The sequence below is a fragment of the Arachis ipaensis genome, chromosome B9 (assembly GCF_059453495.1).
Source record: "Arachis ipaensis isolate K30076 ecotype BB chromosome B9, ASM5945349v1, whole genome shotgun sequence".
Classification (NCBI taxonomy): domain Eukaryota; kingdom Viridiplantae; phylum Streptophyta; class Magnoliopsida; order Fabales; family Fabaceae; genus Arachis; species Arachis ipaensis.
Genome location: NC_142444.1, coordinates 119,390,316 through 119,402,651, shown reverse-complemented (window position 1 = coordinate 119,402,651; position 12,336 = coordinate 119,390,316). Strand labels below are relative to the sequence as shown.

Here is a 12,336-nt window from a genome sequence, read left to right as displayed (position 1 = left end):
TGTATAGGGTTAAGTGAGCTAATAAGCGAATCCCTAATTAGACTAAGATCTCACCTAACATACACATCTAGTAAAATAAAATTTCTTTACCTAATTTCCCATAATTTCCCACTTATTGTTACATGCTCATGTTTCACTTTTTATTTTATTTATTTTTTTTTCTATTCCATGTGCATTATTTTTATTGGGGAATTTCCTTTTTGTATTCCCTTTTATTTAGATGCTGAAAAATAACTTTTTTTTTAATGCACATGATAATTAAATCACTTAGATTTTCTTATGAGCATGCTTCCCAAATTTTATTTTATTCCTTTTTACTTTTTCTACCCTTTTGTTTCTATTACCCATGTTCCCAAAAGGTCTCCCACATTTAACTCTATTCATAATTTTCTATCTTAAGCTAACTAAGGATTCACTTGGGATTTTCCTTTGTTTTTCTGCTTAAGGCTAGTAATTTGGCTAAATAGAATAAGGGGTCTTAAAAGGCTCAAGGGGATTAACAAGGGTGATGTAAAAGGTAGGCTGATTTGGGGTGAGTGAGCTAAAATCAAATGATGGCCTCAATCATTCTCTTGGTATGTATCTATTCTATATTCTATAATTGGACATATAAATTAAAGCAAAGTAAAGAACATCAGAATAAAAAGAAATGTGACACACAGAAATGAAATTATGGTTTGAATGCAACCATACAATTTAAGCTTAAGACTCACAGGCTGTGTGTTCTCTAACTCAAGAATCATATATCATTCATATATTGTATGTAGGTTTAGTTAAAAATTCCCATTATTCTCTTGAAAAAAATTATTTAGGGTAGCTTTTAAAGTTTTAATGTTCCTCCTTGATGAAATGTTGTCAACTAACATGTAATGCTATATATACAAGGTGTGAGTTATTTTGATTCTGTTAAAGTTTCTAGTTTACTTCCTTTTTATATTTTTCTATTTAAACTATACTATCTTATGCTAAAAAGGGTAAACTATACTAATTAATCCACTAATAAATCAGAATTGCAAACTAAACTAAATAACTAAAATATGAACAAAAAATGCAAAATGCAGAAAATAGAGTAAAATACACAAGTAGCAATGTATATGTACTCAAAAAATAACAGTAAAAGAAAAAGAGAAAAATACAGAAAAAATATCCAAAATAAAAGAAAAAGTATGTAGTGGTTCACCAAAATAAACGCCAGAGATGGCGACCTCCCCACACTTAAAATGAAGCATCGTCCTCGATGCTCAATCAAGCCTGGTGTGAAGGAGTGTCATCAATGGTAGGGATGGTAGCTGGGGTCTCCGTGGCGGTGGTGGGTTGAGGGTCTGGCTGCTGTGGAGGTGGGACGGACTGGAGCGGGATCTCCGGATCTGCAGCCTCTATCTGGGGCATAACCTCCTGATGCGAGGCAGCCTGCTCTGTGGATGCCTGCTGAGGAGTCTCCGCCTGGGAATGAGGCTCCTCCTCGTGCTCATCCTCCTCCTCGTGCTCATCCTCTGATGGCTCTGAAGGGGTGTCGGGCTCGGAGGGGATGTTGGCGCCCTGTCTGATCATCAGCTTCAGATGGGAATAGCGTCGCCTGCTGCGGCGCTCTAATCTCTCATACCGGTGCCTGTTACGGTGCTCCATCTGATCAAGCTGGCGGAATAGACAGTGCACGAGGCGATAGACCGGCTCAGAGGCGAGTGGAGGTGTAGTGGTGGCAGCAGGGGCAGCTGTGGATGAAGAGGGTCCAGCAGACGAAGGGGCTGTCTCATCAGTAGCAGTGACAGGTCGTGGTCTGTAGCCCAAAGCAAGGAAGTTCCTGCTGTACGGGATGATCTTCCTGCAGTCCGCTGCTGGTGGTCTCTCATCGGCATCCTCCCAAGGCACATCAGCCTGACGGCCTAGCCGTGTAACCAGGTAAGAAAAGGGGAGGGTGCCTCGTACGTGGGCCCTGGCCATATAATGCCGGATAAAACGAGGTAAGTATATGTCCTTACCCTCCAGCACACACCAAAGGAGGGTGATCATGGTAGCCGGGATCTCCGTCTCGTGAGTACTCGGCATCACAAAATTACTCAAGATCTGATGCCATAGCCGAGCCTCATCGTTCAAGTACACTCTTTTGATCCCTCTAGGCATAGTGGTGTTTTGACCCATCTCCCAAGGAACAGCAGGGTCGAGAGCTATCCGTGCCTTTACGGCATCCCAGTCAAACTACATCTGGCCCATGTCCTCCTCAGCCTGTACAAAACCTTCTGGCTGATCGGACTTGGCTGGGAGCTGGAGAATGGTCTCTATGGCCTCCTCTGTGACCAGAATTTGCTTTCTCCTCAGGTTCACTGCATCTAGGGTGGTAAGGTAGTAGTTGCAATAGAATTCCCGTACCCAAGATGTATTGACTTCTGTCAGTGGTCTCTCCAGAAAGAACCAGCCCCTTTGCTTGATTTGCTCAGTAGTGTACTGCTGGAGGGCCTCTGGAATCTTCAAGGTACGTTCCAGGTATAGGTTTCTGGAGTTTGCAAAAGCCGGGTACTTCAGTTCACAGTACCGGTTTGCAAATTTTATAGGATCATTAGCAGGAAGCAGCTGGTTAGCTTTCTCCTGCGGTGTGAAGTTCTTCTCCCGCCATGATGAATCGTGCATTAGAGCAATGATGGACTGGGAGGAATCTCTCCTCTTGCGCTTGCCAGTAGCCTTGCCTTTGCCTTTCCTCTGTGAGGTAGACATCCTAAAAAATAGAAAACCAGGAAATGGATAAAATAGGAAAGCAAATAGGCAATTTAAACAAAGGAAACTCAAAGCAGTAAGGGAGGAATAGAATAAGGAAAATGAGTATATGAAATGTGATTGAATTTATGTTAAATGGAAAAAATTAAGCAATATGCCATGGTTAGAAAATTAGAGGAAGGTGAAAATAATCAGAAAAGAGATCAAAAGGGTTAGTATGGTTAGGATTTGAAAAAGAAATTAGAAAATTAAAATCAGTGAGTTAGTAAAGTGTAGGTTAAAGTAAGTGTCATAGAGAAAAAACCATATAACAAGGATTCACAGGTAAGAATAGAAGTACTCATAATTGAACAAGCAGTTTATGAACCAGGAAATCAAAAAGGGTGAGAAGGTCTGCCATAGCATTCATGTAGTGGTTTGGGTAAAGCAGAGCAAAACAGATTTCAGAAATGCCAAACAAAAACATGAATGAAAACAAATTTAAAAAAAAAATTTGGGCAGCATTCCGGCTAAAATTGGATTGTCCCGGAAAATAAACAGCAATTTAATCAGTTCATATGAATTAAAAAAATCAAGCTGCATGTACATAAATATAAAATAAACATAAAAACTCAATGTAAACAGCAGCAACATACAAGAAAGCAGCATATGAATCATGATTATAGGAGCAACAGATTTGCACATAGGATAAAACAGAAGTAAGAACAGTGCAAGTAAACAGACCTAGATCCACTAACCACAGCCTAAGCTACCTAACAACCTGAAAATCCACTACAACATGCAAGTCTAGCTATCCTAATTATGAACATAAACGGAAAAAATACAGAAAAATAACGAACAGATAGAAAGGGCTGCGTATTGCGGAACCTGGTAAGCGGAAGGGATTGGACAGGGAAGAAGGTGGCGGCGGTGGCGTCCGGCGCGGTGGCGGGGTTACGGCGTTGCGGTGGCGGCGGAGGGGGTTGGTGGCAGAGAAAGGGTTTAGGTTAAGTGTTGGAGGAAGAGGATAGGGGTGGGAGGTGGGGGTTGGGGTTGCTGGCTGAAGGAGTGGGGCGCGGTGGATGGCCGGCGGTGGTGGGCGGTGGTGGCGGCGAGCAGCGGTGGAAAGGGGAGGAGAGAGGAAGAAGGAAGGAGAGAGAAGGGGAGGGGGTGGTACGGTGGCGGTGGCGGGTCGGCGGCGGCGTCTGGGTGATGGTGTGGCGGTGGCTGGAAGGTGGTGGGTGGTGGTTGGAGGGAGAGGAGGCAGAGAAGGGGAAGGGGATTGGGGGTGAGGGCTGCGCGACTGATAGGGTTCGCGGGCTGAGGGGGGTTATATTTTCGAATCCACGCGCCGCGTGGGGCACGCGGTCGCGTGGTTGGGACGAGAATGGGAGTGACGCGATCGCGTGGGGTGCGCGATCGCATGAGAGGGGGGAAAGAAGGGTGACGCGATCGCATGGGTCGCGCGATCGTGTCGCTGGAAGTTGTGCTAAACGCACGACTCTAGCGCCGTTTTAGCGCAACTCTCTGTCTCCTTTTGGGGTGATGTGCAATCCATGCGACGCGATCGCGTCGCTCACGCGGTCGCGTGGGATTGGTATTTTGTAAGTGACGCGATCGCATGGGGCATGCGATCGCGTGGGCTAATTTGTGCGAAACGCACAAGGGCCGCACGATTCCAGCCCAACTTTCTGTTCGTTGGATATTTACGCCGATATATATATCACGCGGCCGCATGGGTCACGCGGTCGCATGGGTGGTGTTTTTCGCGATATGACGCGATCGCATGGGGCATGCGGTCGCGTCATGCAAACCCCTTTTTTTTTTATATGCATGAAAAGTGTAGAATGCAATGACTATCATGGATGCTTATGCATGATTCCAGGTTTAATAAATTAAAATGAAAAAGGAAAAATGAAAGCAATTAACAAGAAATAAATTGAAAAAGAAGCGACCATACCATGGTGGGTTGTCTCCCACCTAGCAATTTTAGTTAAAGTCCTTAAGTTGGATATTGGAAGAGTATCCTGTTATGGTGGCTTGTGTTTAAATTCGTCCAAAAATTTCCACCAGTGCTTGGAATGCCAATAGCCTCCAGGGTCCCAAACTAGGCATGTAAAGCTTCTGAGCAGCTTCAAACAAATTTTTAGGCTCCTGGGGTAACAAACGTCAGAATAAACCTCAGGATTCCAAGCCTTGCGTTTAAATCCGCCTCCGTCTTGGTCTACATGTCTCCATCCGGGCGGCTTAAAAAGTAGAATCTCACCGTGGTAACCAAACGTTCTCTGTGATCCATGCAATTGAGCATGATACCAATCCGTGTACTTCGAGGTGAAGCGTGGAACCTTATTGAACCTGGTGCACCAGCTCTGAATACGAGCCATTTCCCTCTTACTCTTAAAGCCGCAGAGAGCTCTAAGCTGGCCATCTGTTTCAAGCAAACCATATTCAAGTGAATAAGTAAAATTATAAGTTAAGGATTGTACCCACTTGAAGCTTGTATTGGGTGGTAATGGCCTTGGGATAGGTGTTTTTGGTGGTTCTGCAAGTTCCGTTTCCTTGTGTTCTTCTGTGAATTCTTCCACTTCCTTGCAAAGATCTTCAATTGTATCTGTATCCTGGTCAAAGTCTTCTATGTCTTCCTCATCACTCGAGTCATAGATTGGAGGTTGAGAGAAATCTACCTCCGCATCATCTTCATATTCACTTGGGGAAGATTCTTCGATCTCAGAGAATTCACTTGCGGACATGGTGCGCAGAAATTGTGATTACACTTTAATTATGTAAAATTCATCGCTCTTTCTTTCCCTGGTAATGGCGCGAAAAACATGATGCCAATACCATGGTTCACAACTTCGCACAACTAACCAGCAAGTGCACTGGGTCGTCCAAGTAATACCTTACGTGAGTAAGGGTCGAATCCCACGGAGATTGTTGGTATGAAGCAAGCTATGGTCACCTTGTAAATCTCAGTCAGGCGGATATAAAATAGTGATGGAGTTTTCGAAATTAAATAATAAAAGAGGGATAGAAATACTTATGTAATTCATTGGTGAGAATTTCAGATAAGCGAATAGAGATGCTTTCGTTCCTCTGAACCTCTGCTTTCCTGCTATCTTCATCCAATCAGTCTTACTCCTTTCCATGGCTGGCTTTATGTGATACATCACCATTGTCAATGGCTACTTTCGGTCTTCTCTCGGGAAAATGATCCAAATGCCCTGTCACGGCACGGCTAATCGTCTGGAGGCATCACCCTTGTCAATGGTTTCATCTTATCCTCTCAGTGAAAATGGTCAACGCACCCTGTCACGGCACGGCTATTCATCTGTCGGTTCTCGATCATGCTGGAATAGGATTTACTATCCTTTTGCGTCTGTCACTACGCCCGGCAATCGCGAGTTTGAAGCTCGTCACAGTCATTCAATCATTGAATCCTACTCGGAATACCACAGACAAGGTTTAGACCTTCCGGATTCTCTTGAATGCCGCCATCATTCTAGCTTACACCACGAAGATTCTGATTAAGAGATCTAAGAGATACTCATTCAATCTAATGTAGAACGGAAGTGGTTGTCAGACACGCGTTCATAGGGAATGATGATGATTGTCACGTTCATCACATTCAGGTTGAAGTGCGAATGAATATCTTAGAAGCGAAATAAGATGAATTGAATAGAAAATAGTAGTACTTTGCATTAATCTTTGAGGAACAGCAGAGCTCCACACCTTAATCTATGGAGTGTAGAAACTCTACCGTTAAAAATACATAAGTGATAGGTCCAGGCATGGCCGAATGGCCAGCCCCTCTGATCTAAGAACCAGGCGTCCAAAGATGTCTAATACAGTAGTAAAAGGTCCTATTTATAATAAACTAGTCACTAGGGTTTACAGAAATAAGTAATTGATGCATAAATCCACTTCCGGGGCCCACTTGGTATGTGCTTGGGCTGAGCTTGAGTGCTGCACGTGTAGAGGTTCTTCTTGGAGTTGAACGCCAGCTTTTGTGCCAATTTGGGCGTTCAACTCTGGTTTTGGCTCCTTTTCTGGCGCTGGACGCCAGATTTGGGCAGAAAGCTGGCGTTGAACGCCAGTTTACGTCGTCTATTCTTGGCCAAAGTATGGACTATTATATATTTCTGGAAAGCCCTGAATGTCTACTTTCCAACGCAATTGGAAGCGCGCCATTTCAAGTTCTGTAGCTCCAGAAAATCCACTTTGAGTGCAGGGAGGTCAGAATCCAACAGCATCAGCAGTCCTTCTTCAACCTCTGAATCTGATTTCTGCTCAAGTCCCTCAATTTCAGCCAGAAAATACCTGAAATCACAGAAAAACACACAAACTCATAGTAAAGTCCAGAAATGTGAATTTAACATAAAAACTAATGAAAACATCCCTAAAAGTAACTAGATCCTACTAAAAACATACTAAAAACAATGCCAAAAAGCGTATAAATTATCCGCTCATCACAACACCAAACTTAAATTGTTGCTTGTCCCCAAGCAACTGAAAATCAAATAGGATAAAAATAAGAGAATATACTATAAATTCCAAACTATCAATGAAACATAGCTTCAATCATATGAGCGGGACTTATAGCTTTTTGCCTCTTGAATAGTTTTGGCATCTCACTTTATCCATTGAGGTTCAGAATGATTGGCATCTATAGGAACTCAGAGTTCAGATAGTGTTATTGATTCTCCTAGTTCAGTATGATGATTCTTGAACACAGCTATTTCATGAGTCTTGGCCGTGGCCCTAAGCACTTTGTTTTCCAGTATTACCACCAGATACATAAATGCCACAGACACATAATTGGGTGAACCTTTTCAGATTGTGACTCAGCTTTGCTAAAGTCCCCAATTAGAGGTGTCCAGGGTTCTTAAGCACACTCTTTTTTTGCTTTGGACCTTGACTTTAACCGCCCAATCTCAAGTTTTCACTTGACACCTTCACGCCACAAGCACATGGTTAGGGACAGCTTGGTTTAGCCGCTTAGACCAGGATTTTATTCCTTTAGGCCCTCCTATCCACTGATGCTCAAAGCCTTGGGATCCTTTTTATTTGCCCTTGCCTTTTGGTTTTAAGGGTTATTGGCTTTTTGCTCTTGCCTCTTGGTTTTAAGAGCTTTGGCTTTTTCTGCTTGCTTTTTCTATTTTTTTTCGCCTATTTTTTTTTTGCAAGCTTTGTTCTTTGCTGCTTTTTCTTGCTTCAAGAATCATTTTTATGATTTTTCAGATTATCAAATAACATGTCTCCTAGTCATCATTCTTTCAAGAGCCAACATATTTAACATTCTTAAACAACAACTTCAAAAGACATATGCACTGTTCAAGCATACATTCAGAAAACAAGAAGCATTGCCACCACATCAATATAATTAAACTAAGTTCAAGGATAAATTTGAAACTCATGTACTTCTTGTTCTTTTGAATTTAAAACATTTTTCATTTAAGAGAGGTGATGGATTCATAGGACATTCATAACTTTAAGACATAGTTACTACTACTAATGATCATGTAATGAAGACACAAACATAGATAAGCACATAACATAGAAAACGAAAAACAGAAGAAATAAGAACAAGGAATGAATCCACCTTAGTGATGGTGGCGTTTCCTTCTTGAGGAACCAATGATGTCCTTGAGCTCTTCTATGTCTCTTCCTTGTCTTTGTTGCTCCTCCCTCATTGCTTTTTGATCTTCTCTTATTTCATGAAGCATGATGGAGTGCTCTTGATGTTCCACCCTTAGTTGTCCCATATTGGAACTCAATTCTCCTAGGGAGGTGTTGATTTGCTCCCAATAGTTTTGTGGAGGAAAGTGCATTTGAGGCATCTCCGGGATCTCATGGTGATGAGCTTCATACGCCTCTTGAGCTCCATGAATGGGCTCTCTTGCTTGCTCCATCTTTTTCTTAGTGATGGGCTTGTCCTCTTTAATGAGGATATCTCCCTCTATGTCAATCCCAGCCGAATTGCATAGGTGGCAAATGAGGTGAGGAAAGGCTAACCTTGCCATAGTGGAGGACTTGTCAGCCACCTTGTAGAGTTCTTGAGGTATAATCTCATGAATTTCCACCTCTTCTCCAATCATGATGCTATGGATCATGATGGCCCGGTCTATAGTAACTTCAGACCGGTTGCTAGTGGGAATGATTGAGCATTGAATGAACTCTAACCATCCTCTAGCTACAGGCTTAAGGTCCAATCTTCTTAGCTGAACCGGGTTGCCTTTGGAGTCAATCTTCCATTGAGCTCCTTCCACACATATGTCCATAAGGACTTGGTCCAACCTTTGATCAAAGTTGACTCTTCTTGTGTAGGGGCGTTCATCTCCTTGCATCATAGGCAAGTTGAACGCCAACCTCACATTTTCCGGACTAAAATCCAAGTATTTCCCCCAAACCATTGTAACATAGTTCTTTGGATCCGGGTTCTTACTTTGATCATGGTTCTTGGTGATCCATGCATTGGCATAGAACTCTTGAACCATTAGGATGCCGACTTGTTGGATGGGATTTGTTAGAACTTCCCAACCTCTTCTTTGAATTTCATGTCGGATCTCCGGATACTCATTTCTTTTGAGTTTGAAAGGGACCTCGGGGATCACCTTCTTCTTGGCCACAACATCATAGAAGTGGTCTTGATGGGCTTTGGAGATGAACCTTTCCATCTCCCATGACTCGGATGTGGAAGCTTTTGTCTTCCCTTTCCCCTTTCTAGAGGATTCTCCGGTCTTAGGTGCCATCAATGGTAATGGAAAAACAAAAAGCTTATGCTTTTACCACACCAAACTTAGAATTTTGCTCGCCCTCGAGCAATAAAAGAAAGAATAGATGAAGAAGAAGAAGAAATGGAGGAGAGGGAGAGTGGGAAGTGTTTTTGGCCAAGAAGGGTGGGTTTGGGTGGGAAATTGGTTTTGAATTTTGAAGGTAGGTGGAGTTTGTGAGGTAGGTTTATGGGGAAGAGTGGATGGATGTGAGTGGTGAAGAGGTGATGGGGAAGAGAGTTTGAGGTGATTGGTGAAGGGTTTTTAGGGAAGAGTGTTTATGGGGTTGTGTGAAAGAGAGTGGTGAGAAGAAGTGAGTGGAGGTAGGTGGGGATCTTGTGGGGTCCACAGATCCTGAGGTGTTCAAGGATTTACATCCCTGCACCCATTAGGCATGTAAAAATGCCTTTGCACATAACTCTGGGCGTTCAGCGCCAGGTTGGTGACCATTTTGGGCGTTCAACGCCCATTTGTGTGCCATTTCTGGCGTTGAACGCCAGAACCATGCCTGTTCTGGCGTTCAGCGCCCAGAAGCTGCCCATTTTGGGCGTTCAGCGCCAGAACCATGCTCTGTTCTGGCGCTGAACGCCAGACAGATGCTCCTCTAGGGTGTGATTTTTCTTCTGCTGTTTTTGATTCTGTTTTCAATTTTTCTATTTATTTTGTGACTCCACATGATCATGAACCTATAAAGACATGAAAAACAAAAAAATTAGATAAATAAACATTGGGTTGCCTCCCAACAAGCGCTTCTTTAATGTCAATAGCTTGACAGTGGGCTCTCATGGAGCCTCACAGATATGCAGAGTATTGTTGAAACTCTCCAACACCAAACTTAGAGTTTGGATATGGGAGTTCAACACCAAACTTAGAGTTTGGTTGTGGCCTCCCAACACCAAACTTAGAGTTTGACTGTGGGGGCTTGGGTTGACTCTACTTTGAGAGAAGCTTTTCATGCTTCCTCTCCATGGTTGCAGAGGGAGATCCTTGAGTTTTAAATACAAGGGAGTCCTCATTCCATTGAAGGACTAGTTCACCTCTGTCAACATCAATCACAGCTCTTGCTGTGGCTAGGAAAGGTCTTCCTAGGATGATGGATTCATCCTCTTCCTTTCCAGTATCCAGGACTATGAAATCAGCAGGGATGTAAAGGCCTTCAACCTTTACTAACACGTCCTCTACTTGTCCATATGCCTGTTTTCTTGAATTGTCTGCCATCTCTAATGAGATTTTAGCAGCTTGCACCCCATAGATTCCCAGTTTCTCTATTACAGAGAGGGGCATGAGGTTTATTCCTGAACCAAGGTCACACAGAGCCTTAAAGATCATGGTGCCTATGGTACAAGGTATTATGAACTTCCCAGGATCCTGTCTCTTCTGAGGCAATGTCAGTTGATCAGATCACTTAGTTCATTGATGAACAAGGGAGGTTCAACTTCCCAAGTATCAATGCCAAATAATTTGGCATTTAGCTTCATGATTGCACCAAGAAACTTGGCAGTTTGCTCTTCAGTAGCATCCTCATTCTCTTCAGAAGAGGAATACTCATCAGAGCTCATGAAGGGCATAAGGAGGTTCAATGGAATCTCTATGGTCTCTAGGTGAGTCTCAGATTCCTTTGGTTCCTTAGAGGGAAGCTCCTTATTGATCACTGGACGTCCCAGGAGGTCTTCCTCCTTGGGATTTACGTCCTCCTCTCCTTCTTTGGGTTCGGCCATGGTGCTTATGTCAATGGCCTTGCACTCTCCTTTTGGGTTCTCTTTTGTATTGCTTGGGAGAGTACTAGGAGGGATTTCAGTGATCCTCTTACTCAGCTGGCCCACTTGTGCTTCCAAATTTCTAATGGAAGACCTTGTTTCATTTATGAAACTTACAGTGGCCTTAGATAGATCAGAGACTAAGTTTGCTAAATTAGAAGTATTTTGTTCAGAGTTCCCTGTCTGTTGCTGAGTGGATGATGAAAAAGGTTTATTATTGTTAAACCTGTTTCTTCCACCATTATTAAAGCCTTGTTGAGGCTTTTGATCCTTCCATGAGAAATTTGGATGATTTCTCCATGATGAGTTATAGGTGTTTCCATAAGGTTCACCTAAGTAATTCACCTCTGCTATTGCAGGGTTTTCAGGATCATAAGCTTCTTCTTCATAAGAAGCCTCTTGAGTACTGTTGGATGCAGCTTGCATTCCATTCAGACTCTGAGAGATCATATTGACTTGATGAGTCAATATTTTATTCTGAGCCAATATGGCATTCAGAGTATCAACTTCAAGAACTCCATTCTTCATAGGCGTCCCATTATTCACAGGATTCCTCTCAGAAGTGTACATGAACTGGTTATTTGCAACCATGTCAATGAGTTCTTGAGCTTCTGCAGGCGTTTTCTTCAGGTGAATGGATCCACCTGCAGAGGTGTCCAATGACATCTTAGATAACTCAGACAGACCATCATAGAATATATCCAGGATGGTCCATTCTGAAAGCATGTCAGAAGGACACTTTTTGGTCAGTCCTTTGTATCTCTCCCAAGCTTCATAGAGGGATTCACCTTCTTTCTGTCTGAAGGTTTGAACATCCACTCTAAGCTTGCTCAGCTTTTGAGGAGGAAAGAACTTGGCTAAGAAAGCCTTGACCAGCTTATCCCAAGAGTTCAGGCTATCCTTAGGTTGAGAGTCCAACCATATTCTAGCTCTGTCTCTTACAGCAAATGGGAAAAGCATGAGCCTGTAGACTTCAGGATCTTCTCCATTAGTCTTAACAGTATCACATATCTGCAAGAATTCAGTTAAGAACTGAAAAGGGTCTTCAGATGGAAGTCCATGAAACTTGCAGTTCTGCTGCATCAGAGAAACTAATTGAGGTTTCAGCTCAAAGTTGTCTG

The 12,336-nt window shown here is 43.0% G+C and overlaps 1 non-coding gene across 1 annotated transcript; it reads left to right on the top strand.

Moving 5' to 3' along the window:
- The first annotated feature begins 11,935 nt into the window (after positions 1-11,935).
- LOC148546104 (small nucleolar RNA R71) lies at positions 11,936-12,043 on the top strand. Its single transcript, XR_015901999.1, has one exon. It is a non-coding gene; the product is annotated as a small nucleolar RNA R71 (small nucleolar RNA).
- Positions 12,044-12,336: the final 293 nt, after the last annotated feature.